Consider the following 27992-nt stretch of genomic DNA (forward strand, 5'->3'; position numbering starts at 1 on the left):
CAGTAGTCCTCTTTTATTTTCAATCATACCATGAGAAATGTATTTGCATGACATGGTAAAAAGAGAAGGATCTGATTTTTCAGCATTTCTTCTTCCTCAAAGGAGGTAAAGGAAGATAAAGAAAGCAGTTTAACCAAAGCTTTTCTGGCCCTCCACTTCCTGTTCTGTTAAATGTAGGGAAAAGGAGCTGTTGTCTTTCTCCCAAATAGAAAGCTTTTATTCTATACTGACCTCAGTTTGAATGCTGTATCTCAAACAAGTAAATGATACTTTTCTTGAAAAAAAAAGGCTTTTATAAAAGTTCAAAATATTAAATTGCTCTAAAATTGATTTTTAAAAAATCTGAAGAAATAGCTCTACTATCTTCAGGCCAACATTTGTAAATTACTTTACCTCTTCTTTAAGAATTCAAAGGAGACTAGTGTTGTTTGTCTCCTTTCATTTGGCTTCATTTCGATCTCCCACTGTGCACTGTAGGGGTAAAGAGCACCATAAAAAAAGGAAGAGAAAATAAACCAGATGATCAATCAGAGAACTGAAGCAGAGGGTGGCTTATTTATTTATTTATTTTTCCCTTTAACCCAAAAATCCAGGTGCTAATTATTCTGCAAACCTTCCTGCACGTGGCAAAGGGATAAAGATTGAACAAAGCTTGATACGGTGAGTGGATGAATGAATGAACAAACAAACAAACCAACAAAATTATTTGTTTGAAAGTTTCTTCATGATTTCATCCTCAGCTGCACAGGAAACTTTTAAAAATTTTTCTGATGCAACATCATCTTTTACAATTGCTTTTGAACAAGTCCTCAACTTTCTCATTTCAGTTCTGTCTGCCCTCTGTTCCCAGTGCTACTTCTTGTAAGAACTGTTACTTCTCCAGAACCCAGAAAATTATGTTCCCTGTACAAGTTTTCAAAATAACATCTCTCTGGATGCTTAGGTTTTTGGTCAGGCTGCTGGTAGCCTTCTGGGTTTAAGACCCTGTCACGGTAATTTCTCCACAGAAAACAGGTTTTGAACTGAAATATCCTGAAGCCTAATTGATTTGGTTTTTTGCTGCACAAGTGAGCAGCCCTAGGGAAAGTCATTTCATTACTACATTTAAAACTGCAATGATGATACCTACCTCCTCTCCAAAAAGATGGCATTTCAGTAAAGACCTGAAGAAAAGGAAGGAGTAAGTAGTACAAACCTATTCAATTATGAATCTGTTCATACCAGGGAAAATATAGAAAGCAGTAATATTTATTTTGAATTGCTTTCTTACTTCGCCAACTACCTCTGGCAAGCTAGAGGAGCTATGGGCAGGAGTAGCTGATCCCAGTCTGCAGTTCAGACCCTCCAGGGAGCCTGACTTCATCCACTGCATGGCTCTGCAGTCTTAGCTCTCCAGTGCTAGAGTGCTTGCTGGAGATAACCACTGTTACCCTCAGCAAGACCTTGTCTCAAAATTTTAAAAAAATAAAATAAAATAAAAGGACTGGGGATGTAGCTCAGTGGTAGAGCACACTGGATTCAATTCCCATAGTAGTAGGAATAATAATAAAAATAATTGTTCACTCTGACATGGATGACAGTATGTCTTGAATCAGGAAAGAATATTTGTATGCTCAAGTTGAGTCTGTAGAAAATATAAAAATAAGTATAAGGAGTGACTTTCGTGTTATATTTGAAATACTATAAATGTTCCTTGGAGAATTATCTACTTTCCTATGTAAGATTTCTTCTCAGAGGTGGTCTCTTGTTGCCTGTCAAATCTCCAGGGCCAAGGAAGTGTCAGAACATAGTAAACCATCAACATATTGTTCATTCATAAATCATTTATTGGCTGTCTATTACGCAACAATTTTTTTTCCTCGGCCTTAGGATATAATAGTATAATAACAAAAAAACAAAGATCAGAGACAATGCCCTTGTGAGGCCCATACTCCAGTTCATAAGAGTATAAGGGTAAAGCTGGGTGCAGGGGCACACACCCATACTTCTAGTGATGTAGGAGACCGAGGCAGGAGGATGGCAAGTTCAAGGCCAGCATAGGCAATTTAATTAGACTATGTCTCAAAATAAAAATAAAAATAAAAAACAGGAATGTAGCTTAGTGGTAGAGCATCCTAGGTTCAAACTCCAGTACCACAAAAGGAAAAACCAAGAAAAAAAAGTAAGTGTGAATATTAAATTCTCCTTTTCCTTAGTTCGAGGCACCTTATGACCATTGTTTATTCTGAACTTATCACATATGACCATTGTTTATTCTGAACTCATACCTCTGGTACCCACATTTGCTGATAATGTCTTCCCCCTGCCTTCCCATTAGCTGTGTACTGTGCTCTTACAAAGTCAATGTTCTAATAGAGGAAGACAAATAAGAAACAAACAGATATATTTAATGTGATAGTTCTATGAAGAATAGCAAATAAGGTTGAGTGACAGATCCTACTTCCGAGGCAATGGCTAAGAAGTCCTCTCCAAAAAGATGGCTTTTCAGTAAAGACCTGAAGAAAAGGAAGGAGTAAGTAATACAAGCATTTGGGAACAAAGCAACAGTAAACTCACAACCTCATAGGCACTAGCATGTGTGAGACTATCAGTCAAGAGCAAGAAGATATCCATTCTTCCAAAATGAAATGGCTTTACACAGGGAAATTGTAGTATGAAAATAATTTCTAAAAAGCATTTCCAGATTAGGATTGGTTCATGTCTCACAGTGACTGTATAATAAATGCATTTTATTATTGCTAAAGCATAATTTCCCAAAAAGTAAATTCCTGACTCCCAAGCAAGTATGAAATGAACCTTTGTCAGAGACAGTATTCAATTCCTTAATTAATAAGATAATCATAGTTAAGAGATTAAGATTGATTTAAAGAGTATTTATGGAGCCAGGTATTCATAGTTAATTTAATTTAAAGAAATAAGGATATGATAGCTGGAGTAGATACAAAACTGGTTATTGTTCTACAAGGCAATAAACTGAAATTTGGGATACTTTTTTTCTGCTAGAGAAAAATTCTTTTTTTATCTCTACTGAAAATCTGCATGTTAACATAGAATTTCACTAAATTGAGATCTTTAATAAATTCTAAACAAGGCATTGGGTAGGTTCATTTGACTTTATAACACTGGATGATATGCCATGCACCATTTGCCTTACTTACGTCAAAGCTTTGGATAGATTTTTCTTAATACAATCTAATTTTCAGGGAAATATCTTTAAAAGAATAAAGACAATATGTGCACGATTATGTTATATGTATTAGTTTCAGCCATCAATAAAGTTTGAGCAATGTGAAGGTTCATATTCATAAAACTTAGTTGAATAAAGTTCTCCTTATCCCCCAATAATTCTACTGATGCAGTAATCTTTTTTGTTTGTTTAAACAAGTTTCGGTTGGAATTTGTCTCTTCTGCTGAAAGCACAGTCTTCATTGGTAGCAAACCAAAGCTCAGAGGGACAGCTACTTGAGTTCATTTTGTTCCAGACTTTGACCCAGTTCTTACTTAACAATTCACTTCTTATCCCAAACACACTACTTGACCAGGAGTTTTTTTTATTGCTTAGGACTAATTAATTCTACACTGACCCATTCATTTCTTATAGACCCAGATTCTCTGTAAAGAAGTGCATAGGAATTCTGCTCTTCTCATTGAGGATTGTCTAGGTCCCAGGTCTTCCTAACTGTGCAAAGGAAGTTAAGAGAATGAAAGAGAGCTAAGCTTTTGTATATTTCTGATTTTTTTTTTTAATGCAAGCACATTTCCCTTTCCAGCTGGTAGCATCCGCCCTTTGGTTGCTTCCTGGACAGTAGTACACACGCTAGGAATGAAAAACATTTCCCAACTTTTTCTTGCAAGGGATTGGTAGAGGTCACAGGTCTTCAGTGACTTTTATCATATCACTGAGAGCACTTCCTTTCTCCCTGTCTTCTCTTACTTCATCAAATGCCTGCCTCCTCCTTCATTGTTTACATATCAAAGACATGAAGGATCATAAGGAAACAATTACCCTCTCATGTCAAGGGGGTGGGTGGAAAGCGTTACACCATTAAAAGTGAGGGTAATCATTAACAATTACTCTATATGAATTGAGATGCAATTTTATTAATGTCTATCCACCACAGAGATTTATAAGCTTCTGCAAACTCCCCAAATAAAGGATAATAACTAGCTTCAGCAACACAATAAATTCCATCACCAAAAGTAACTAACTCCTCTCTTTAGACACAGCTACTCTGTTCAATCCAGGGCTAGATTTGTGCCCTGCAGCAAAAGAGCTATTCCTCAGGCAACATTATAAACTAGGCCTATTCCTTTGACCAGGCTGCTCTGTGAAGTCATTTGCAATCCATTTTCTTTTAATTGGAAACAAATTAGTACTGTCTGGAGAGAACAATGTGAACATTGAACCACAATCTTTTGGTGGAACACACTACAAACGGAATGAGGAATTTTTTTTTTAACACTTCCTTTTTAGCTACAACTTTCGAGCCTCCTATTATTTTATGTGGCCTCTAGGGTTCCACTACAAGCAAGCCATTAATGCTAATGTGAAAATCTTGCAATGTTTGGAATAAATTAAGTGCATGCCCTACCATAATTATTTTACAGGTATTACCTCTTTGCTGGCTGGGCTGTGAGCAGAGGCCAACAGGAAACTTTTTTAATCATCTGGTAGACATTAAGCTGAAAGCATCCCTGTCTGTGCCCATTGCTTAAACTCTGTTTAGTAAACAGAGCTAACTGCTCTGACTCCTCTTTGAAATAAGTATATAAATAAAAGGCTGCCACCGCTGTGTGTATTTTCATTTATGAAGCTTCTAACCACTGGGTTGTGCCACCATTAAATGTGTGGGCTTTGGAAGTGACTTGTGCTGAGGATAAATGTCAATTAGTGCCCATGGGACAGAGGACCAGCCAGCTACCTACTGCTTCAAGAACATGACGATCCCTTTATAGCTTCTACCATTCAAAGGTTAGTTTTCAAAGGAAGCTGGGGTTAGGTAAGACATCAAAGCTTTCTTTTACTTAAAGACCCTGGCGTCAGAATAACCAAAAGTCCTTCTTAGACATTCAGATTCCTAAACTTCATCTTGCCCCTGACCTTCTGAATCAGCATAACTGGATATGGACCCCAGATTTGACATTCTTAAGCACCCCAGGGTGATTCTGATTCACAGGGGTGATTAGAATCACTCACTGATGAATCCTTAAGCACTTGGAATCACTGGGTGATGTCTCTTATTCACCTCTTTCTCCCCAGCCACAGTCCCCCGAGTCTTAACTCATTTCCCAGACTTGCTCTGGAACAAGGAGAAGGAAACTTTATGGTCACATTCAAGGCATATATTTAAAGGTTGCTTTATTACAAATAATAGTTTAGCCAGTTTTGTGTGTTAATCTGGAAATATCAAAGCCAGGTTGGTAAATCATTTAGAAAGAATTAAAAGATTTATCTCCCCTACTAGAGAGCAGTTGTAGTATCATACACAGTAGTCTGAGTGGATTAACACCTTAGGGGGACATAAGACACAAAAATAGTAATACTTATGTGATTCTCAGAAATGCTATCATATCTTGCTTTATCAGAATACATCAGAACTCTGAAAGTGCCTTCTGAATCAGCTTGTAACACCCTGAAATTTCTGATCCAGGCCTTGGGAGCTGTGTACCTTCACAGAAGGAGAGCATGACCCTGCTAAGCATGCTGAGCACTAACTACTGGTTTCCACCTCTATTAAGTGCTAACTATCCCTACCTTTAGGATCTGAAAATTAGGTTGGCCAAATTATAACATATGCATGTATGAGTATATCATAAAGCATTTCAATTTTATATATAACTACAATGTACCAATTTAAAAATAAATAAATAAATAAATAGAAGGAAATCCAACAGAATAGAGGAAGGGGCTTGCGGGAGGTGTTAGAGGGAGGCAAAGGAAGAAGGTAGTACTGGGGCTTAAATGGGGAAACCTTTGTTATATGCATTCATGAATAGATCAAAATGAACTCCACTATTATGCATAACTACAATGCACTGAAGATAAAAATAATATGCAAAATTTCCCCCAAAGGCTCACGTTTAGAGAGATATCATTTAATCCAGGACAGTAGCTTTTGTTTTAAAATCTAAGCATGTAAAAAATAATGCAATGTGTTCTTCACCTGCTACAGCAAAATGGGATCATTTCTCAATTATCACCTAGGATATATATCTTATATATTTCAAATAATTTTCATTATATTTATTACTAAATTAGTGTTTTGTGTGGTTTTAACCCATACTCTGGTATGATTTTCTGACACATTTTAAAATACATAACTGATTATTCTGGAAGATTAGGTGGAGTTGCTGATATGGGTTCAAATTTTATTTAGCTTTTTAAATTCTTAGAAATTTACTGTGACACTGTAAATTTAAGGGTGCATAAAACATCAAAAGATCACTGGACTTACAAAATCAACAAAGTACCTACATATTTCAACTCACATTAATTCTAATAAAGCAAAGAAACAAGAGGCAAAAGTAGTTTTTTTTTTTAAGGGTAGGGCAACAAGTTTTGCTTAATGTATTTTTAACTGCTTTTGTAGAACAGTTACTAAGAGAGAGCCTTTTATGAACTAACACAACACTTTCATTTCTGCTTTCCAGAAGCAGGAGGATGTGGACTCTTTTGCTGAACTTGACTTTGGAATTCAGCCTTGGCGAAACTAGAACTCTCACCCTCCATATCATCCATGACAATGATTTCTGAATGAAGAACATGAGTCATTGCAGAGATTATGAAGATTTACTCTGCATTTTCTTGTTGTAACCTAAATCTAATTCCTGAATTCATGAATACTAAAAAGGGCAGTGACTTTAACTAGTACCTGTTGTGTTATAGCTATGAATTGAGCTCACCAAGAGACTGTAGTCAAAATTTCATGCTACTCTTTGGAGAACATAAAAATAATGTATTTGGATGTTGAAATTTTTGTGTACATTTATGTAAATAAGGTCATTCCAAAAATTAATCCCCCCCTCCCCTCAAATCACTTCATTTGGCAAAAAAAAAAAAAAAAAAAAAAAAAAAATCCTTTCTAAAGTAATACAACCTGTTTTGGAAGATAGATTCTTGTCTTTACCAGGTTTAAAAACATCAAATAAAAGAATGGTTATTATACAATATGCAAATGGTAGGGAATGCCATTTATTCTTAGGGTTACTGAATTGATCTCATCATTTACAAAGATTATAGTAAAAAGATAATACATTAAATTTGAATGAATCAGCTTGGTATTACAGTTATAAGAGTGGGCAGAACTTTCTCTTTCATAAAAAAATTTTCCACTGATTCATTTTTTTTTCCGATTCCCAAAGTAAAGGGGCAAAGAAACATCAGGAAAGGAAACACCCAGCCCATTGCACTGACATTTGTTTGTGTTTTTCCTGCGTTGTGATCTCCCTTTGCTTGGGGAAACTCAGGGCTACACGTCTCTTGACCCCTGCCTGGCCAGCCAACCGGGAAGGGAGCTGGCCCTCATACTGTTGGTGCCAGGGTTTCAAACACTGTCTCTTCTCTTTCCCATGAGTCCAATAAGTGCTGTCTTGTTGAGTCATTTGCCCACTCTCACAAAAGAGGCCTGGTTTCCTTTGAGAGAGATATATACCCTGATGTCCCCAGCAAAGTCAGATTTGGTTCACAGACTATGACTCTTAGGACTGCGTACCCACACACACATACCTACCTAACTCACAAATGTTCTTTCTTCCCGACTCTTGCTGTCTTGACTTTCAGTTTATTGTTGCTGTCAAAAGGAGATAAGCTTATGTTTGTTAAGATTACTTCCTGAAAGCGATCCCATTTTGAACTCATTAAATAAATTGTAACTTTGAAAAAATATAAGACAAAGATTATTTTTGTTTCTCCCTTCCTCCTGAAGTGGTTTGCATTAGTAGAGTTAATAAAATTTCTTTGGTCAAAGTTGTATGTGACTTTTTTTTTTTATCTTCTGTGATTTATATGATAAAGCCACTTCTGTATTACACTTCCTCCTGGTGTCCAGACTTCTCATTACCTTTGAATCACGGTACAATCTCCTAACAAGTCTGAAATTTAATTAGAAACACGACTTGCTTCATTATGAGCAGCTCTGAGGTCCAGCTCTTTTCTTTTATATCTGATAGTAGCTGCCATTAGACTTTAGCCTATTTCATTTATGGGCAAGTATTTCAATTGTTGGTACAAAGGTTCAAATCCATCAACCAAAATATTTCTTAAGAATCTACTGGGTATCCAGAAATCTATTAGCTGATAAGAGAGCAAAGGAGTATAAAAGACTTATTCATTGACCTTGAGGATATTAAAATTAAATAGATAAAACTATTGAAATACTTAAAAGATGGATTTTTGAGTATTTTTTTCTCTAAATGTCATAGCAGTTTTGAGATTTTATAAATTCACACTGGGAGAGCAAAAGAAGAATTTGCAAAGATTTGAGTATTAAGTTGAATTTCAAGATGCTGGGATTTGAATGCATCAAGTTGTGAGGGACAGAAATAGGATGTGAAGCACAGGTTTCAGGTGGCCTCACCATCCTGTGTTGGAATCTGCTTGTCTGTGAAGGAAAGTTGTGCAGGAAACATTGAGAACCCAGGCTGAACAGGCAGTGTTGGTCTAGTTTATGGTGACTTTAAAACCTGGAAAACCACCTTCAATCACGGCCCCTTTCACAGCTGAGTCCTACAGAAGCAGATGTCAAGACAGAGAAGTGTCAGGCATTTGTTGAAGACAGTGCCTTTGAAAGATAAAGAGGGTGAGAGAGCAATAAATAGCAAGAAGATTTTGCAACCACTGTGGAGCTGACACTTGCGGAAAACGAAGGAGGAGGGAAGCTTGTTTAAGAGGAGCCCCTGACTACAGCACACTTCTGAATGTCCCAGGTATCTGTGGAAGATCCCACCTCCCAAACATTCGGAATAGCAGTGTCTGGGTGCACGTTCATTGTCAGAGAGCTGCCGGGCCTCAGCTCCAATGCTGATGCAGACCCTGGAGGAACTGGAATCTGCCCACTGTCAGCTGGCTGTGTCTCCATGGCAAGTTCTCTAATAAGGGCCATCCTCCTGGGGCAGCCAAGGGCTGTTGCTACCCTTAACTGCTATTAAAAACAGGTCTAATCATAGTAGGTGGGATTACAGCCTCTGCACACTGTCTCCAATTTACTTTCCTGAACACCAGACACACTAATCTCTCCCAGCACAAAGGGTTTAAAAATGTCCCTGTTCCCACGGTTCTGGATAGACCCCTTCTCCATAACTGATAGAGGCCAGGAAAAAAAAAAATCTGATGAAAAACTTAATGGATCCAGAATACAAAATTTACAGCATTGGCTTGACATTAATAAATATTTCATTAAATGTCTATTCTATATAAAATTGTTTCATCCATGTGAAAAGTTTAGTATCTCTGAACCTATCATTATGTCTAAAAAGTTTATAGGTTAGACTCCCTCATTCTTTTAAAATTTCCATAAAATGCGCAACAAATTAATGAGAAGTCAAATTCAAAGTTAACCAGCTACTCTTAGCCAATTAATTCCAAAATCAAAATTTTACAGCAAAAAAAAAAATGTATGATTAATGTGGTTAACTGGTACATTTTAATATTTTTATATAATGAGTGAAGGGACTTCCAAAGTGCCTACAGATTAAAAGATTCTAAAATAGCCCAGTTTCAGCAAAGAAGATTCTGGGACAGATAGGAGGCTGTAAGCCACTGTTTTCAGGCATCTGTCTCTTTCACTGAGGGAGTTCCTCTTTATTCATTTATATATTGGGATGTGAGACATATATCTGTGTAGCAAGAAGCAGGCACTCTTTAGGAAGTGCAGAGATAGCAGTAAACTATGAAAACAATTTTTAAAATTTTTCAAAAAGGAAATTTCTGCAGGTAACTTAAGGATAGTTACTGGTTACAAATAAACTAGTATAATAGTCTTGAGACAGTGATAAGTACAACTGAGAAAAATAAAGCAAAGGAGTGAGGGAGAGAGCTAGACTATTTTAAACAAGGAAGCCAGGGGAGGACTCACTGTAGGAGATGGAAGAGAGAGACTAGGAGGTGTCATGAGAAAGCCTTGGGTATGCTATAATGAGATTCCTGATAAATCCAAGAGGAATATGGAGATGCATGTAAAGCAGTTGATGTATACCTGCTTGGAGTTCAGGGCAAGGTCTATGCTAGAGATATAAACTTGAGAGTCATGTATATATAGTACTGAAAACCATTCATTGGATACCTGTGTATTGAACATCAACTGTGGCATTTGGGATGTATGGTAATGAACTATCATGGAGTGGAATACATTAAAATATACACGTTATTTACCTACTGTGATGGTAAATTTTGTATGTTGGCTTGGCTGAGCTACAATGTCCAGGTATTTGGTCAATAATTGTACAAATCTTCATTATTTTGTTTTTGTTTTTTCCGGTACCAGAGATTGAACCCAGGGGTGCTTAACCACTGAGCCACAACCCAACCCTCGTTATATTTGTTATTTTGAGACAGGGTCTGGCTAAGTTTCTTAGGACCTCCCTAAGTTGCTGAGACTGGCTTTGAGCTTGTAATTCCCCTGCCTCAGCTTCCTTAGATACTGGGATTACAGGTGTGTGCCATCTTGTCCTGAGTAACTCTTCCTTCAGTCTCCAGCCTCTTGGTCTTCCCTGCAGATTTTGGACTTGCCACATTTCATTGTCCTAGATAGATAGATGATAGATGATAGATAGGAAGATAGATAGATAGACAGATAGATAGGGACACACACATGCACACACTTGCTCTGTTTCTCTGGAGAACCCTGACTAGAGATAAGGAATAAAAATTAAAACTGGGAATAGGGTACAGTGAATGTATCAAACCTTTATGTGCAGTGGGGGCCAAGAGAAGTTTACTGTATTGACATTTTTAAAAACCTGAAGGAGATCCTTTCATCTTTGGAGATGTGTTTACATTACCCAGAGCAGGGGTCAGCAATAATTATTGTAATGGATAAGATAACAAATATTTTTGGTTTTGCAGCCCATGAGGTCTCTATCACAATTACTCAACACTGTGATTGTAGCACAAAAGTAGCACAGACAATACAAATAAGTGTAACTGTGTTCCAATAAAACTTTATTTACAAAGCAGGCAAAGGGCAAAATTTGAGCTATGAGTACAGGACCAAAATGCTTGGGACCATAAATATTTTTGGAGATTTTCAGATTTGAGAATATGTGCTTATCCATAAAGCTATTTTGGAGATGAGAAACAAATCTAAATTCATTTATGTTTTATGTACCTGTTAAACATATAAGCTGAAGGGTTTTTTTTTTTTTTTTTTTTGTGTGTGTGTGTGTATATGTGTGTATGCTGCTAGAGACAAAACCCAGGGCCTCATGCAAGCTAGGTAAGTAGTCTTCCACCGAGCTATACCCCCAGCCATTGAAATTTAATACAATATTTTTAGAGTACATGCATTTTGACTGCTACCTGTTGCATGAGGTCAAGTGTGGCATTTTTTACTTGTGTACCAGGTTGGTGATTTAAGTTTTAGATTTTAGACCACTTTGGACTTTAAATTTTTGGATTAGGAAGGCTCAATCCATAGTACTTTGCAGTCCTTTCCCTGAGAGTCAGCAGAGTGAAAGACAGAGCTCTGGGCTACAGAAGAAGTTACCAACCAAAGAAATGAGCTGGCATAACAAAGGAGGGGAAAGCCAGTGGGAGAATCAGAAAACCAGGAGAGAGTGTATCTAGAAGAGAAGAAATGTAACATTCTTCAAGAAAGAGTGAATGCTCGCCCAGCTCAAAGACAGCTGCAAAGGCAAGTAAAATGTGACCTGACACTTGATCACTGAATTTAACTTAAGATCTAGCTAACATTGGTAGGATGCCCACATCTTCTAGTGTAGAGATAATCATGCGCTCCACATAGATCTTTCTTCAGGACTGACATAACTGCCCTTCTGCTATGGAGAATTTCCACTATTTATGGTTCATAGCTGCATCCCTCAATAGAAATGCTTGTCTCTGTAAGAAAGTTTGTCTACTAAAGCCATGTCACCACCTAATAGGGAGGCACAGCTGTAGTGTGGACACAAAGGCTATCCTCTGGCTGAATTTGGGATGGCAAGGAAGGTCCAACCCAGCTATGGAGATTTCCCATAGAATTGGTTGAATGTCCCACATACCCACATGGAGCACCCCCAGCTGCTCAACCTGGCGTTCTTCTATGTCTTACAGCTGTGTGTCCTGGAGCATTCTCCAATACCATCAACCTTCTGTAGGAAATTTCCCATTTCAATGTCTGTTTCTCTGGAATCCAATCTGTGACATAGTGTTTGTCATGGTGGGTTCGTTCTTACTATCCTAATATAATTGTACCCATTTCACTAGCAGATAAACTATGCACAGATAAACTATGCACAAGCTAGATAGGAGCTATCTTCACAAGAGAAATTTGGTGGCATACCAGACTGGTTGGGAGCTTGGGAAGATTTGAAAAAGAGGAACCAGAGGACAGGAATTGTATATGAGAGTATAGATCATTCTTTAAAGAATCTTTTCTCAATATAGAACAAAATAAATCAGAGGGTCAGTGCAGTCAAAGGAGACTTTTGTTTGTTAAAATGAGCAGATATATGATGTATACTTTTACTAATAGGAATGATCTAGTGAGGAAGGGAAAATAAATTCTGTAGTAAGGAGTGGACATTAGTTATGATAATTCCCTTGAGAAGGTGGTAAGTATAGGAGAGAATTCACAGGTAGAGGAGTTGGACCAAGATGGGTTCATAGCCAGTTCTCCACTATGGAGAGCAGGTACAAGGCACCACCTTGGGGATGCAGGTAGATGGGACTGTGGGGACATTGTTCACATCTCTTTCTCAGTGTATTAGGAAGAATGATACTGCTGTGCTCCAGAATTATAGAATAATCCTGCATTATTTTAATCCACCAAGTTTGTAGTAATTTGGTGGAGCAGAAATGAGCACCCCGACTTTCCTAATCCTATAGTCCCAGAAGCAGAGATGCAGTAAACACATGATCTTATTCATATTCCTACAAGTGGTTTCACAGTTGTTAAAATTATTTTTAAAATATTAACTTTATTTAAAAATAAACCAAACCAACAGAAATCAGTGGTTTGAATATTCACTTCTTTTGTATAATTCCTCTTGCTCATCATTCCAGTTTCCTGAATTTCCTCCAAACCAGGAAAGGAAATAACCTTAAGCTCACGTGTTTGGGAATCAGTCATTGCTTGAATTTGATTTCTGAACTGGATTTCAGGGTCTTTGCTCAAAAAAAAAAAATGAGCCACCAGTTCTCATGGATTCTTAATGAGGTAATTTATAAAAATGACTTAGTCCAATATATCTAATGCACACAGTGAGCACCACTGCTGTTGGTCCCCTGGTGTTTCCTGTGTAAGCAATTGGCTAAAAGCATTGGTGATCGACTAAAACTACTACAGGATTCTACAATGAATTTTTATAGATTTCCCCCCAGAAAATACACCAAATATTGTAGTCTCAGCGTATTCAAAATCTATCTCATCTCTTTTCCCTAAATCATGGATTTACCCAACTGATAAAGCAGGATGAGACCAACCTCCTCTCCCAAGTACCCACATTGTGATGTCCAGAATATGTGTGAATATGTTATGGTAGCTTCAAAAGGGAAGAGGAGGCAGCAGATAGAATTAAAGTTGCTAACTAGCTGATCTTAAAATAGTGATATTATTTTGGATTATCTGAGTGGGCCTGATGTAATCAAACAGATCCATGGGAAAAGAAGAATAAGGCAAAAAAGGAGAGTCTGAGTCTGAGAGATGGCAGAGTGAGGAGGCTCCAGTGGACCTTGCTAGCTTTGAAGGCAAAGAAAAAGGGCCTTGAGCCCCAGAAAGCCAGTGGCCCCCAGAAGCTTCAAAAGGCAAAAGAAAATATTCTGCTCAGAGTCTCCACTAAGAAACTCAGCCCTGCAGACATGGGATTTTACCCAGGTTAGATAGTAACTGACTTCCAGAATTGTAGGACAACCCTGCATTATTTTAATCCACCAAGTTTGTAGTAATTGGGTGGAGCAGAAATGAGCAACCTGACTTTCCTAATGCTGCTGCTGCCATCTCTGGAATGGAAGGAGTGAAAGATTTAGCAAGGGAGATCTCTCCCAATCTCTTCTTTTTCCTCCCATAGCTTAGAGTTACCTGGGTAGAGTATTAATCACCTTCCAAAGTTTCCAGGTCTCTGACCTGGCACTCAGAGTCTTGAGATTCCTGCAACAACTGATTTCCCCCCATTTTTTACTCCTGATATTTTATCTGACTGGGATAATTTCCCCCCATCTCTCCGCCATCAAAATTCCATCTCTCTTGAAATTTGTCATTTTTTGAATATTCTTTGTCCTCATCCTCACTCTTAAAGAGGAATCCCCTCCCAAAGTGCACTGAATATTTAAATAACCACTTAATAAATAAAGGTTGAATGCATTAATACCCAGTTTGCTTAAAAACGAGCTGTGTCTACAAATCCACTAGAGGTTACAAGTCTCAAGAGTTTCTAAGATATTTTAACAAGGAGCACAATGATTATGTGTGTGCTTTTCCAGCTGGTATTTGAGCTGAAAATATATAAGATGAGGTGATTTTCAGCATCATCTGGTCTACAAGTGATGATATTTAGGTTTTATTTAATATCTTTGTTTAAAGGCTTAAACACCATGCATTATAAAAGACTCACAAGTAGAAACTAAGATAGTTAAAAGAAAGAAGTATAAGGATTTTTTTTTTAATCAGTGAACCCTGAATCAGTAGAGGAACAGCAATGTGGAGGAGGGTAGTTAAAGAAACAAAGTAAACAATTAAAGTATGCAAAATGTTGAGATTAATCTCTGCAGAGGCCCATTTTTCATGTCAGCAACTCAAATAGCTTTCTTTCCCTCCCTGTTTGCAAAAACTATACTTCCTAGGATGGTTAATAGAAATTCAATTATCATGATTGAGTTTAAATTTGTAGACATTCTGCTACTCTGAACTCAGATGTTAATTTGTGTACTTCAATGTATTTGGCTTAAGTGTGAGATGATGTAGAACTTCCTGGATTTGGATATCTGAGAGGGAGCATAATTAGACCAAATGTCATCATAGGATGTTTGAAGAGATTGACTAGTTTGGCTGTGCTGGGAACTGAGATTAATCTGCTAATGGAGGATGCCCTGTTGTGTATTCTTCACACCTTGGTGCTTAGGGGACTGGCCCACCTATCTTGTTAGACTACTGGGGAAAGACACTGGTTATCCATCATTTCCTTAATTAGTTGATAATTAGGGAAGCCACAAGATAAATACACTGTCTTATTCTGGGAGCAGAGAGCAGAGACTTTGGACAATAATGGGAAATGAGAACTAGCTACTGAGTATCTTGCTCATTAGGACCTGTGTTCACAAACTCCCCCTGGTTCTATCCCTCTGCATTTTCATGTACTATCCCCGCAGTGCTCAGGAGTAAGCAAGCTTAGAGCTCAACCTTTCCTTAACTAAGCCGTCCCCTACTAAAGGTAGCCAGTTTGTTCTTCTGATCATCATTATCATAAAAACTGCCATCATGGTCATTGCCAATGTCAGGATTTGCAGAGTACATGCCATCTGCATGCCAAGCCCTGCTCCCAAAGTTAGCTGAAGTCTGAATAATTTATTCTAACAAGAAGATATCAAACTGTACCAGGAACTGTCTGGCAGCAAAGAGGTAAATGGCACACTTAGTCAAACGTTGCTAAATAAAGTTCAGATCCTGATATTTACCTCCTATTATTTAGAAAATCAATTAACTTCTTAATGGCTCAATTTTCTCATCTATACAATGGAATAAATGATATAATCTACCTCGTAGGCTTCCTGAGAGTTTAAAGAAAGAGTTGAACAAATAATCAGATTTCCTAGCAAATATCTAACGGTCTATAAGTATAGGGTAGTTTTCTTATTGTTACGTGCAGGAACAAGGTCTCACCCATTTTTGTATCATTGAATCCAGATTCCTTTCATTCTAAGAATCCTTGATATTTGTAAATAGAAAGAAGGAATAATTGTAAATACTAATAGATATCAATTGACTATGATGGGATTCTGAATAATGGCTCTTGAAAGATGTTCATAGCCTAATCCATGGCAACCAAATATGTTAGTTTATGTGGTGAAAGTAACTTCATAAATGCAATTACATGAAGGACCTGGTGATTAAAATTATTTAGCATTCATTTAGAGATTATCCAGGTGGACCAAATGAAATCCCAAAGATCCTTACAAAAGAAAGGCAAGAAATCACAGTCAGAGAAAGAGAGGATAGGAGAAGTAGAAATTGGAGGATGAGTTTTGGAGATGAACAAGGGCAAGCAACCAAGTATTGAGAGCAAGTTAAAGAAGCTAGAAAAGGAAAGAAAACTGATTCCCCTCCAGGGCTCCCTGAAGAAGTACAGTCTCGCCAGTGTCCTGATATCAGAATGTGTGACTTCCAGAATAGTAAGATAATTAACCTGTGCTGTTAAGCCAGGAAGTTTGCAGTGATTTGTCACAGTACCAATAGGAAATGAATACTATCAGGTTTTAGGAATCATGTAGAGTTAAAAAGGAGAAAAGAACTTTCATTTCCAACTCTCTCTGAGTAATTGTTAGTCTTCTCATGCATCTTCTGGCCCAGCCCACTCAAATTAAAGCTACTGCTGAAAATCTGATTTAATCATTGTTTATGGCCTGGAAAATAATATGTGTTGTTGCATCTTATCTTTTAGATAGCTATTTATATTCACATGGACTTACTTCTTTAAAAATTTATGATGGCATTTGGATTCAAGTCTTTATAGTCTTCAAAGGGAGTCCTCATTGTGAGAACAAAGGTGTTGTTTAAGGGCGGTGTTTTTGGTGGAGCAACTCTCTAGGGATTGGTTTGACAGGCAGTCTCAGGGAGGAAGATTGCTGTGAATGACAAAAATGATTAAAAAATAAACACTTCATTCAACTAGTCACAGGGTCTGTATGAAGAGACTTATAATTTGCAGGTATTTGATAGCAGGGTTCCACCCTTCTACCAAAGCAATCTACAAACTGGCATGTGTCTGGTTGGCATGGTGCTTAACCGAATTGAGAGGATTACTCCAGAAACATCTCTCAAGAAAATTATTTCCGTGTGGGTACAAATCTTGTCTCTCAGTGTGCCTTTAGAATGAACTGCTAAAGAATCTTAAGTGATTTGTTTCAGCACAGACCCCCCACACACCCATCCCAGCCTATTCTTGACTCTGAACATGCAGTAAAATTGGTGGATTGGTCCCTAGACCAAGCACAATAGGATAGATATCAACTCTGTCCCCTGTGATCCCAACTCCTAGTATGTACTTTTCCAACACCTTGGGAACAAACAAGTTCAAATAATCCCAGATTTTTCCTATTACTTGCAGTCTGATTTCCCCACACCTTTCTTACTTAAACATGATTAAAGAAGCAATTTCTCACATAGTTATGTTAGCAGTTACAGGAGTATAGGACTCATTTTAAAATGGCAGCACTCAAGTTTTGCTGCAACTAGAAAAATGGGAATCCAAAGAAAGGAATTGGAAAGTATGACATAAATATTATTTCTGTTTTAAAGATGAATGAACTAAGAGCTCAAGAACTCAGAGCTTCTGAGGTCAAAGTCAAGATTCAAACTCTGGGTGATATGATTCTCAAACGTTAGTATGCAGCCCAACAGTCCATGTTGTAATTCCCTTCTCCATGACACCAAAGGGCAAAGTAACCTGACTTGGATGACCATTACAAGGGGAGGATATGGTGTGCATTGACCAGACCCCACAGAACCCACTAGACAGATGCTTATAGCCAAGTGAGGTTAAAAGTATTAAAAGTGAGCTTTTCAGAGGAGAGCTATTGTCTTAGTTTATTTGGTGTTGCTAATTTTAAAAAGACATATAATTGGAAACTTTATAAGGAATAAAGGTTTGTTTCCGCTCACATTTTTGAAACTGAAAATTCTAGGTTCCTGTGGTCACATTTGGCAAAGACTTCATGGTCCATCAGAACATGCAGATGTCATTACATGCCAGAAGCGTGTGCCAGAGCGGTGAGTGGTATAGGCAGAAAAAGTCAAATAAGTGACATGACATTGTGTCCTAATAACTCAGTCTCACAGTAACTACTCAAGTCCCGTGAAACCCAATCCACTTCCACAAGACCAACAATAACCTCTCCAGAGGGTGGTGCTCCCACAGCTGAAATACCTCCTCCTAGGCCCCACCCTCCTAATGTTTTGAACACTCTCAATTCCATTTCACTATGACCAGCTTTCCAGCACGGGGATCTTTGTAGGAGAAAGCACAACCAAACCAAGGTGCAGACCAAGGCTGTGTTGGTAATGTGTTTTATTTAATAATAGAATAAAATAGGTGAAGATCCCAGAGATAAAGGTCAAATTCCAGTGCTATTCTTGGGAGCAGTGAACCCTGGAACCACTTCAGACCCAGAGCTGGATTTGAAAATCAGCTGTGTCTCTTGGTAGCACTGTGTTGTGAAACAATGTATTCAACCATCTTGCTGGCTCCATTCTCTCATCTGCAAGGCAGGATCATGGGGTACATCCTTTAGGTTTATTAGGTGGAGTAACAAAGGGAGATACTTTAGCACAAGAACTAAGATACTTTAGCACAAGAACTAAGCGCAAGAACTCTCTGGCATTCCCACCAGCAAAAATATGCACACAGGGTCCTGGAAGGGACAACAGTGCTAGTCTGCCCCTGGGCCAATTCCTGGGCCTTCTGACCATCCTAACTTAATCTCACTTTAGTACTGAGGACCCTGTGGGGGAGGTTCTCATTTCCTTTACTTCTCCTTCACAAAACCTGGAGGACCTCAGAGTGTCAATTTTATACCTTTGTGAAACTCTGGATGCATTTAAAAACAACTCCAAAACCAAGAGAAATCACAGAAATGTGTAAACTGCAAACCCCCAGTCTGTCTGTCTACACTGTGATGACAGGAACAGATCAATACTGTCTTAACTGGGTTGCTGAGTTCCCTGGGCTCCAAGAACACAGTTCACAAATGGAAACTGAAAACATTACATCTGGTCTTTTCTCCCAGTATCTCCCCTTACTTCTTTGAAAAGATTACATCTAATTTTGAGACATAAATAACCTGGACAGCACAGCAGTGAAAAAATAATGAACTTAGCTCAGTCCCAGTTCACCTAAGGCTCACTGCACACATTATGTTAAACTCATAAAATATCATTTTATGGTCTAACTTTAACATTCTGCTCCCAGAATCTGAGTGAGGGGTGTCAGTAAATAAGAGGAAAACTATTCAATATGAAGGCAAAGACATAAACATCAATAGCATTTGATTTATAAATCTCATGTTAGGCAGGTATATTTAAAGCCAAGAGTTCTAACATCACAATAGACAATTACTTTTACCAATATTATTACAAATTGTAACTCATTATTGATTCTCTATTTACATGTCCAAAGAAAGAAGTTTTCTTCTTTCTGATATAGAAGTTTGAGGTCTAATCATATAAGAATGTGTAATATCCAATTGAATTAATAGTATTAATAGACTTGCTTAATGTATAGACTCAGGCATATTGTGGCAATTTATTTTAATTTTTCTTGTTTCATTGCCTGTTTATTGTCAATGCGCATATACAATATTTCCAGGAGCTCAAGAAAGAAATGTAAACATAATTAGGTAGAATTGAAGAATGATCAATCATGAGAAGAGCAACTCAGGATTCATAATTTTCTCTATATAACAAATGAATTCAGATTAAAATGTCTTTCGGAAGAAATCTTGTGTGATATTGGAAGCAGTTATATTGTATTTAAATGTTGTATTTAAAAAATTCAACATTGATATTCTTCATTCTCTTTTTTTTCACATAAATAATATAGTTGGTGAAGACTACTGTTGAAATACAGTAATGAATTCTGAGCTACCTTGCGAAACAAATGTTATATAACTTATATAACTTATGTGTTATTTAAATTACCAGTTAGATATAAATTAAAAATGCTTAAGGCTTTTGTAATTCCTTTAATACTACTAAGTGAGTTAAAGCTGACCAATAATTCAATTTAACAAACATTTATTGAGTGCTTACTATGTGCCAGTCTGAGGGAATACTCTGATGAATCAAAAGATACTAAGAGTCAAGAAGGTAACAGAGAGCTGGATGGTCCAAAGAAAAGTTAGCATAAAATAATATATCTAGTTTGGGTTATTCTGCCTTCTAAGTAATATATTAAGTTTTATAGAAATAAGTAATGACAACCACTCACTTACAGTTATCTAATCTATTTGACAAAACATTATTCAAAAAAAAATCAGTCAACAGACCCAGATAGTATATGTCAAATAAGCATTATACTAATGAAGTATTTTAAAAACTGATTGTTAGGAACAGAGAAAGGAATACAAATTTGACCCAGTACAGAAACAATAAACTGTAGGATTTTGAAATAGTCACACACCTAATATTTCACTTAAGCATCCATTTATAGGAATATAGTTTCTAAAAGGTATGTTTGTCCTTAAACAAGTACTCATATTCATTGGAAAAATTCCTTTCTCTTGTAAAATCCCATCTTTTTTTCCCATGTGGATAACAGCTAATTTTCAGAGTGGTTTCTTAAACCCCTTAACAAAGTTATCAAAGCAGATACATTACATTTCCTTGATGTTTGCTATTCAAAGATTGTTCAGTGATAGAATTACAGTCTCCTTCTCTTCCAGACATGAAAAAACATTCTTGCAAGCTGGATTAAAAATCCAGATAAAATAATAATACTAATAATATTTTCTGCATCACATTAGTCTCCCAGCTGTTCTGTTGGTTATCTGGCCTGAATGACAGCAAACAAAGATGAAATGCACTTGAAATGAATAACACATGTTGGGTGTTTATCTCATGCAAAGTGGGCCAGAAGCACTGGGGTTTATTGCTATGACTTTAATAGAGAATTCTTTACATAATGTTACATGAAGTGGCTGGGCTAGCATATACAGTAATTGGAAGAAGGATACATGTAAAAATAAACTCTCCTGATGTTATATATTAGATTCCACAGTGGTCTCGGGGCATGTCTGATGATCTTAATTCATTTAGTGTGCTGGGGCAATTCATTGCTTAAGCTTATATCCTTTCAGTGTATATAAGCTCACTACTGGCTCACATTAAAAAGGAGCTTTGTAAAATGTTTCTTACAAAAATAAATAATTTGAGTACCCAGATATGTAAGAGCTTAATTCTCAAGATCCGGTATATTTAAGATTCACATTCTTTGGGCTTTCAGTCTGAAGCAGAGGAAAAAAAAAAAACCTTCATTATGGTTAAGATATCTGGATTTATAACCAATGGGAAGTGTTTTAAGATTTCTCTGTGCATGCTGACCATGGTGATTAGAATTAGTGGATGGCAGAAAAATCACTGGAAATATGAGCCATTCAAATTAAACATCATTTCCGGATATTTGAAATGACTCATATATGAGGCCATGCTTTATATCTGCAGGCTATGTATGCATTTTTTATTGCTTTCTCTGATTTCAATTTGATTCCAAATTCTGTTTCCATCAGGATGAGTACAAGAACACACACCAAAAAGCCATTTCAAGTAGGCTGGAATTTGTCCTGGTGTGTCAAGAATTGTTCACTGAAAATTTTAATTCTCCTGAGTAGATAAAACAAATGCTGCTATTAACAGTCTAGGCTGTAATCTGAATTTAAAGAAAAATATTTGGATTTCTTTCACAAGGTTTAAATTTTTGTTTCCATGATGTTCATGGTTTATAGAGTCAGTCTTTTCCTTTGTGAGTAAATAAACCTCTTGGGAAGTTTCTATTAGTGTAGCAGACCAAAATGAAGAGAAAAATGAGAAAGCAATTATTTGATAATTATACCTACATCTGGCCCTTGGAAAAACTAAAAAGCAAACACAACCTACTGTCCATCTATTACTCAGTTTTCTCTTCTTACTCTTCTCCAAAACACTCTGTTCACTTGAATCCTCCCTTGTTCCTCTTCCCTAGGGCTCTCATCAGCTAATAGAGGATTTGGGCAAATTCTTCAAGAAATCTTTTGAAAAGGCAGAGCTTATTGTAAACTCTTGGCTCCTGCAGTTATGACCTATGAGCCATAATCAACTTGTAAAATTAACCACAATAATGTAACCCATTAGAACTCAATTAAAGAGCAGTATGTTCTATCTAGATAAACTACCTATCAATTGCATTTCTGGGCTGGGAATTAAGAAAAAGGGAGAGAAATTGTGAGTGATAAAAATTGTTGATGTAGCTCAAAGAACATGAAATGCTTGTCAATGTTATTATACAGAAGGAGACAGCTGTATTTTTCAGAGCCCAAGACTCTTAAATACCACTGACCTGCTCAAAAAGTGGCTTCAGTCTGGCAGTTTATCTTCAGGATGAAAGTGGTCAGCGTGATGTGTTAGCAAAGGTCACTAAGAGTGTTTTTATATCTGTCATACATATGTAGAGCATGTTCTCAGGTTTACACTTGCCCTTTAACTCCCAGTACAGGAAATCTGCTGCTAGGAAAGACTTGTAAAATGTTTATGACATTTAAGCCATGCACAAGATTTCTTATTCAGGAAGAGTGAGCTATAAAATTTGCATATGGCATCCAACATTTGGACCCCAAGTCCCATATTTGACCTAAAATCTGTGCTAATCAGTTGCTACATCCCAGAAACATTTGATTATGCATGCAATGTTTCTCTTTGATACCAAATGCCATATTGGTTAGGTCATCGTTGTTCTCTGTTGTCGAGTTAGATAAATTATAAATTATATAATCACCCTATCTTCTTGAAGTCCATCTTGTCATTAACATGTATAAAGGGCTTTTTACTCTGGAACATAAAAAGTTTTGTTGCTTAGAACTGCAAACTTACTTCCAGAAGAAACTATATGAAAATATCAAAAGAACAAGACTATGCTGGGTGCTATGCCAAAACATCATACTTGTATTTCATGGGCTTGTATTTCATTTCCATTAATGTTTGGCAATCACATTTATATTTATTTGAAACCAAACACTATTATATAGTAAAAAAGTGATGGTGAAATCTTTAGAGGAAGAGACTAGTGGGAAGACATGTGCATGAAACAACTCTCAAATATCCCTTGAGTTCTCACAAGAGGAGCACTATAAAAGGAACAAGCCTTGCCCCTCTCATCCACTCTGCTTCTGATTGCAGATATAATCACTTCCTTGCTTTCCCACATACTTCTAAAATTGCTACCCATGACATAAAATGAGGCAGCCTCTCTCATCACAGAGCCCGTACTATGCCATTTGGACTTTGTACTTTCAAAACTTGTGAGCTAAATAAACCTTATTCATAAGAAGCCTCTGTTAGGTATTTCATTGTAGTGATGCCAGGCTATTATGACCATCTTCAGAAACAGGGAACCCAGGAATAAATATCAAAAATATCAATAACTCATTTCAAATCATAAAATGTGATGTTGAAAAAAATACATCAAATATTAGATAGTAACAGGGATATGAGGAAGAGGAGGTGCTCCCTCTAATTAATTTCCTGAGTAAATTCTCCCAAGTTGTCTCTTTTCAATTATGTGATTAAGAGAAAAATCTACCAGAGGAAGCAAAGTGAAAAGAGGGAGTCAGTGCTCCAAATTGTCGCCACCTAGAGGAATGGTTCCTTGTATAAATGCCTGGCCACTAAGATTCTATTGTCCTCAAGTCATTTAGGTTTCCTGGACCTGTTGGCCCTGATGATAAAATCTGGGTGATGAAATTGGATGGTGCACAGTTTATGAATATTAGAAAATAGAACATTTTTAAAAATCTCACTTAGAATAGGGCTGAAGGTTTTTGATCTTCTGGATTCCATTTCATATGTAAATACTAATTAGAAGCATAGATTTCAGTGTCTCTGGTAGTCAGGACAATAGAAGACAGACTAGAAAGAAAAACATAGATAAACAAAGTTAAAATTGGCCTGCATAGGAGGGTCTACCTTCAATGATTGTACTATCTATTAAACATGACATATTCAAATATGCAACACTACCAAAGAAATCCTAAGGAAGTGCACAATGAATTTCCAAAGTGTGAGAAACAACTCCATCAATTGAAGAGCATATCTCTGAAACTTAAAGATTTTGATGAGATTCTTAAAGGAAGACCAAAATAGAACTGAAAACTTTGAATAGCTCAAGCTCTGGATACAGTCTGCCAGGTTCTAATCTGAACGTGACTGCTCTGAGTCTCAGTTGTATCTTCTGCATTTAGTTACACAGTGGCAGTTGCACAGGATTCAAGGACTTAGCAGATACACAGAAATTTCAATAGAAAATTTCTTATAAATAGAAATATTGACCATTATATTGATATTGTAATTCCGGCTTTAGAAAAAGTTGTAAGCAAAGTATGTACTAATTCTTGCAATGTAAACAAAGTTCAAGGTGTTTCAGAAAGCAAGAATTGCTTTCCTAGAACTTGAAGGAACAAAGCATGCACTTCTACTCAACATCTGGGGACTCAGACATACTTGGAAGATTTACATTCTTATATCTCTCTGTTATTTCTCCTCCCATCCAACACATATATACTTAAAAAATAGCCACTTAGTTGTTATTGATGGGAGTGTGGGGATGTTAATGCATTCTTTATGCATATTTGAAAAGAGCAAAGAGTTGAGAAAGAGTGCTCCCAGCATTGTATACTACCATTGGCATGAACGAAAGTTACATTCATAGGAAAATACAGATTTTATGAGGGACACAATAATCAGTGAAGAAACATGGTTCAATTTTTACCATTCATTCAATTTTATATTCATTCCAGGTGTTCATTCCAACCCAGGATCTGGTACATAATAAACACCCAGGAAAAAAAACAATAATGTTTGCTTCTGCTCTGGATTTATGAACCCCCCATTTGAATTCCAAGCACTGATGGCTGTCAAGTAGAACAGACATCCCCAAATTCACTTAAGTAGTTGACAATTACAGAAGCTTGATCTGTAAGGTTCTGAATTGGCACGAGGAGTCCTGTTAGCATTCAGGCTTTAAGCTTCTGAGTGCAATAAGGGAGGATGTTTGGGGAGATATATAACTGGGTTACTCTGTTTTTCGTACTCACCTTTGCAAGAATAAATGTCAAAAGACATGCTTTCCAGTTCCACCAGAGTCTGTGCATGTATGTGTGCCAGCATCTGTACCGTCTGGCAGGGAATGTGACACAGATGACCCTTGCTTGGACAGCCAATCATGAGAGCTGGATGTTCCAATTAGGGGTCTCCTTCAGCTACTAAGATTTGCTCTGACTTGGAGACTGAGCTTTTCAAAATTTAACCACATATATTAGCCTCTGGGTTAGGAGCCTCAGAATTCCTCCAAACCATGGCTTTTTTGACTTTGACACCTCTGATATTTTAGACCAGAGAGCCCTTAGTCATGGACGTGTCCTGTGCACTCTGTTTGGCAGCCTCCATGACCTCTCCTCTCTAGACATCAGCAGCACTCACTTGTGGTAGCCCAGTGTGCCTTTGGACATTATCAAGTGTCTCCTAAGACACAATATTGCCCTCCTTCCCTGCTCGGAGCTGCTTCTCTGGGTTGTTGAGCTCTGAACTTCTGCAGCGAGGTGACCTAGTAAAAGTTCCGAAGCCACAGCTGGCAGCTTCAAGAGGGTGTTTAGAAGAGATGTTGACAAAGACAGCAAGAGTATCAATGATGAATGTCAAGTGTGTTCAAAGAGCAACTAGAAAGATGTGTGTCTAGAGTCAATTTAGGATTAAAAGCAGATTAATTGAACTCACCAGGAAAAGCGTGGGAGTGGGATGTTGCATCTTCCTCCCCAAGAAGGGAGAACCCAAGTCTTTTGATGGGAGTGGAGATGAATCCTTATTTAGGATAACCAACAAGATGATTGAATCAGGAAACTGGGTGCTATATCAGCCTCTCTGCTTTACCTTCTACCTCATACCTTATTGAAAACTGTCTGCTTTGTGTAGCTCCCTTCACTTTTCAGTCCATGAGACAGTGAGTATTTGCCAGTAGGCTGTAAAAATATGAGCTAAATCAATCTTTTTTTTTTTTAATTTGGAGCATAATTTAGAAAAAGAAACTGAATTTGACAACTGGAAACTGAACAATGTGGAGTCCATAAACGGTTGGGTCAACTCAATGGCAAAGTTATAAGGTAAAAATTCTATCCTGTTTTATTTAGTGTAGACCATGAGCCTTTTGGATTTCTGAAAACAAAGTGCCCAGCCTCTCCTAGTTTGCATGTGCTTGTGGCCTTGCAATAATTCCTGTTGCATGTGTTAACTTGGGTGTGTTCCTGTTCTTTATAGTTTAAAAAAAAGTGTCTATCTTAGAAACTATACTTTTATCCTCTTCATGGAGAGTCTGCTTAAGGAATTGGTAAGCAAAGCTCACAAAGGTTTTGCTTGAATAATTTTACTGATGTCAGCATTAGCATGAACACGTTCCTCCCTGTTATATCACCTTCATCACTTTAAAACTGTCAGTGTTGATGCTAAAAAGGCAAGTATGACACATATTTGTCAAAGGCACTTATTTAATGGTGACCATAAAGTATATGTATAACATTAATTTTTGTATGTGTGTTTCCTTAGTAAATTGAGTTGGAAATAAATACTAAATTATGTGAGTACACTGCAGTGAAATGTTATTCCAAAGAATTGCTTTTATTTCACCTGCAACCTTCTGCCACCATGACTTAACAAATTAAATTAGTCATGGTGATGTGAGGTAGAACTGCCTTTTATAGGATTGTCAATACCTAAAGCTGGTGGTTAATGGGACATTTGTGACCACCTTGTTTGTTGTGACAAATACGTCACTGTCTTTTCCATTCTGGCTTCTGGACTGTTCCATCAGCTGCCATTTAAAAATATCCATTTACAGGAGAGTGTGAGTGGTGATGTGTTCCTCATGTGGGGGCTCAAATTAGAAATGTTCTCTCAGCACTGGAAGAGTATGGGTTTAAGGAGGGTTCTGCATAACCCAAGTTGTGCAAATGTTTCCTCTTCTAAGGGAACATATGCTGCTACTGTGGATTGATTTATCTGAATTGCTGTACGGCATCCAGAGGCGACTCACCATCTGGGACAACACAGATATCCTTCTGAAAAATAAATGTGGTCATATTATTGCAACTGTTTCATATTGGAAAAACAACCAGAAACCTATAATGGGAAAAATATCATAGAACTTCACATGCCAAAAATAAATAAATATATTAACTAATCAAACAAAACATTCAAAGGGGACCCCTATGTGTTCATAGCCTTATGATTACAGTCTGCCTATTTCCTTCCTTTAAGAATATTAAGAAATTAGGAAAAACAGCCATAGTTATATGAATTGGAAATTGAAGTTTTTAGTGTGTGGTATGTATTTTAAAATAAGGCTGGTTGAAGCCTTCCATGAAGAGAACTGGGTAAATTGTTCCACTGATTAAGAATTACTAGAAGAGAGTTGAGAGAATTTCTTCCTGTCATCCCCCTGAAATGTGTCTGTCCACTTAAGTTCACTGTAATGTTATAAAGGAGAGACCTGACATAACAGTAATATAACTGCCTTATACATAACAATACAGTTGAACATTGCATTGATTGGTGTGAACAAATGAACCAAGATAAAGGAACTGCACCTACTATTTTTGAGTCTGCCTTGGGTACTTCTATGTGGATTGCTACCAAAGGGAAGAAAATGTCCTTAAGCACTAAATCTTTGATGTGGCTCAGAGGTTTATAAAGTAGCTGGTATCCCAGGGAACATGCAAGTTGATCACAGAGTTTGAGAAATTATGTATCAGAGTTTCAATTTGTATTTACTTACTCATATTCTTTTAACATTCTTAATTTCTTTTCTTGTATTTAATATACTGTATTTCCCTC

At 37.1% G+C, this 27992-nt stretch overlaps 1 long non-coding RNA gene across 1 annotated transcript; it reads right to left on the bottom strand.

The window, feature by feature from the left end:
* Window positions 1-27924, bottom strand: LOC144377910 (uncharacterized). The gene is made up of 4 exons (XR_013439192.1): window positions 23912-27924; window positions 16838-16993; window positions 7731-7790; window positions 1-471 (listed from the first exon to the last, which is right to left on the bottom strand). It is a non-coding gene; the product is annotated as an uncharacterized LOC144377910 (long non-coding RNA).
* Between the last annotated feature and the right edge of the window lie 68 nt (window positions 27925-27992).

Source organism: Ictidomys tridecemlineatus, chromosome 5 (assembly GCF_052094955.1).
Source record: "Ictidomys tridecemlineatus isolate mIctTri1 chromosome 5, mIctTri1.hap1, whole genome shotgun sequence".
NCBI lineage: Eukaryota > Metazoa > Chordata > Mammalia > Rodentia > Sciuridae > Ictidomys > Ictidomys tridecemlineatus.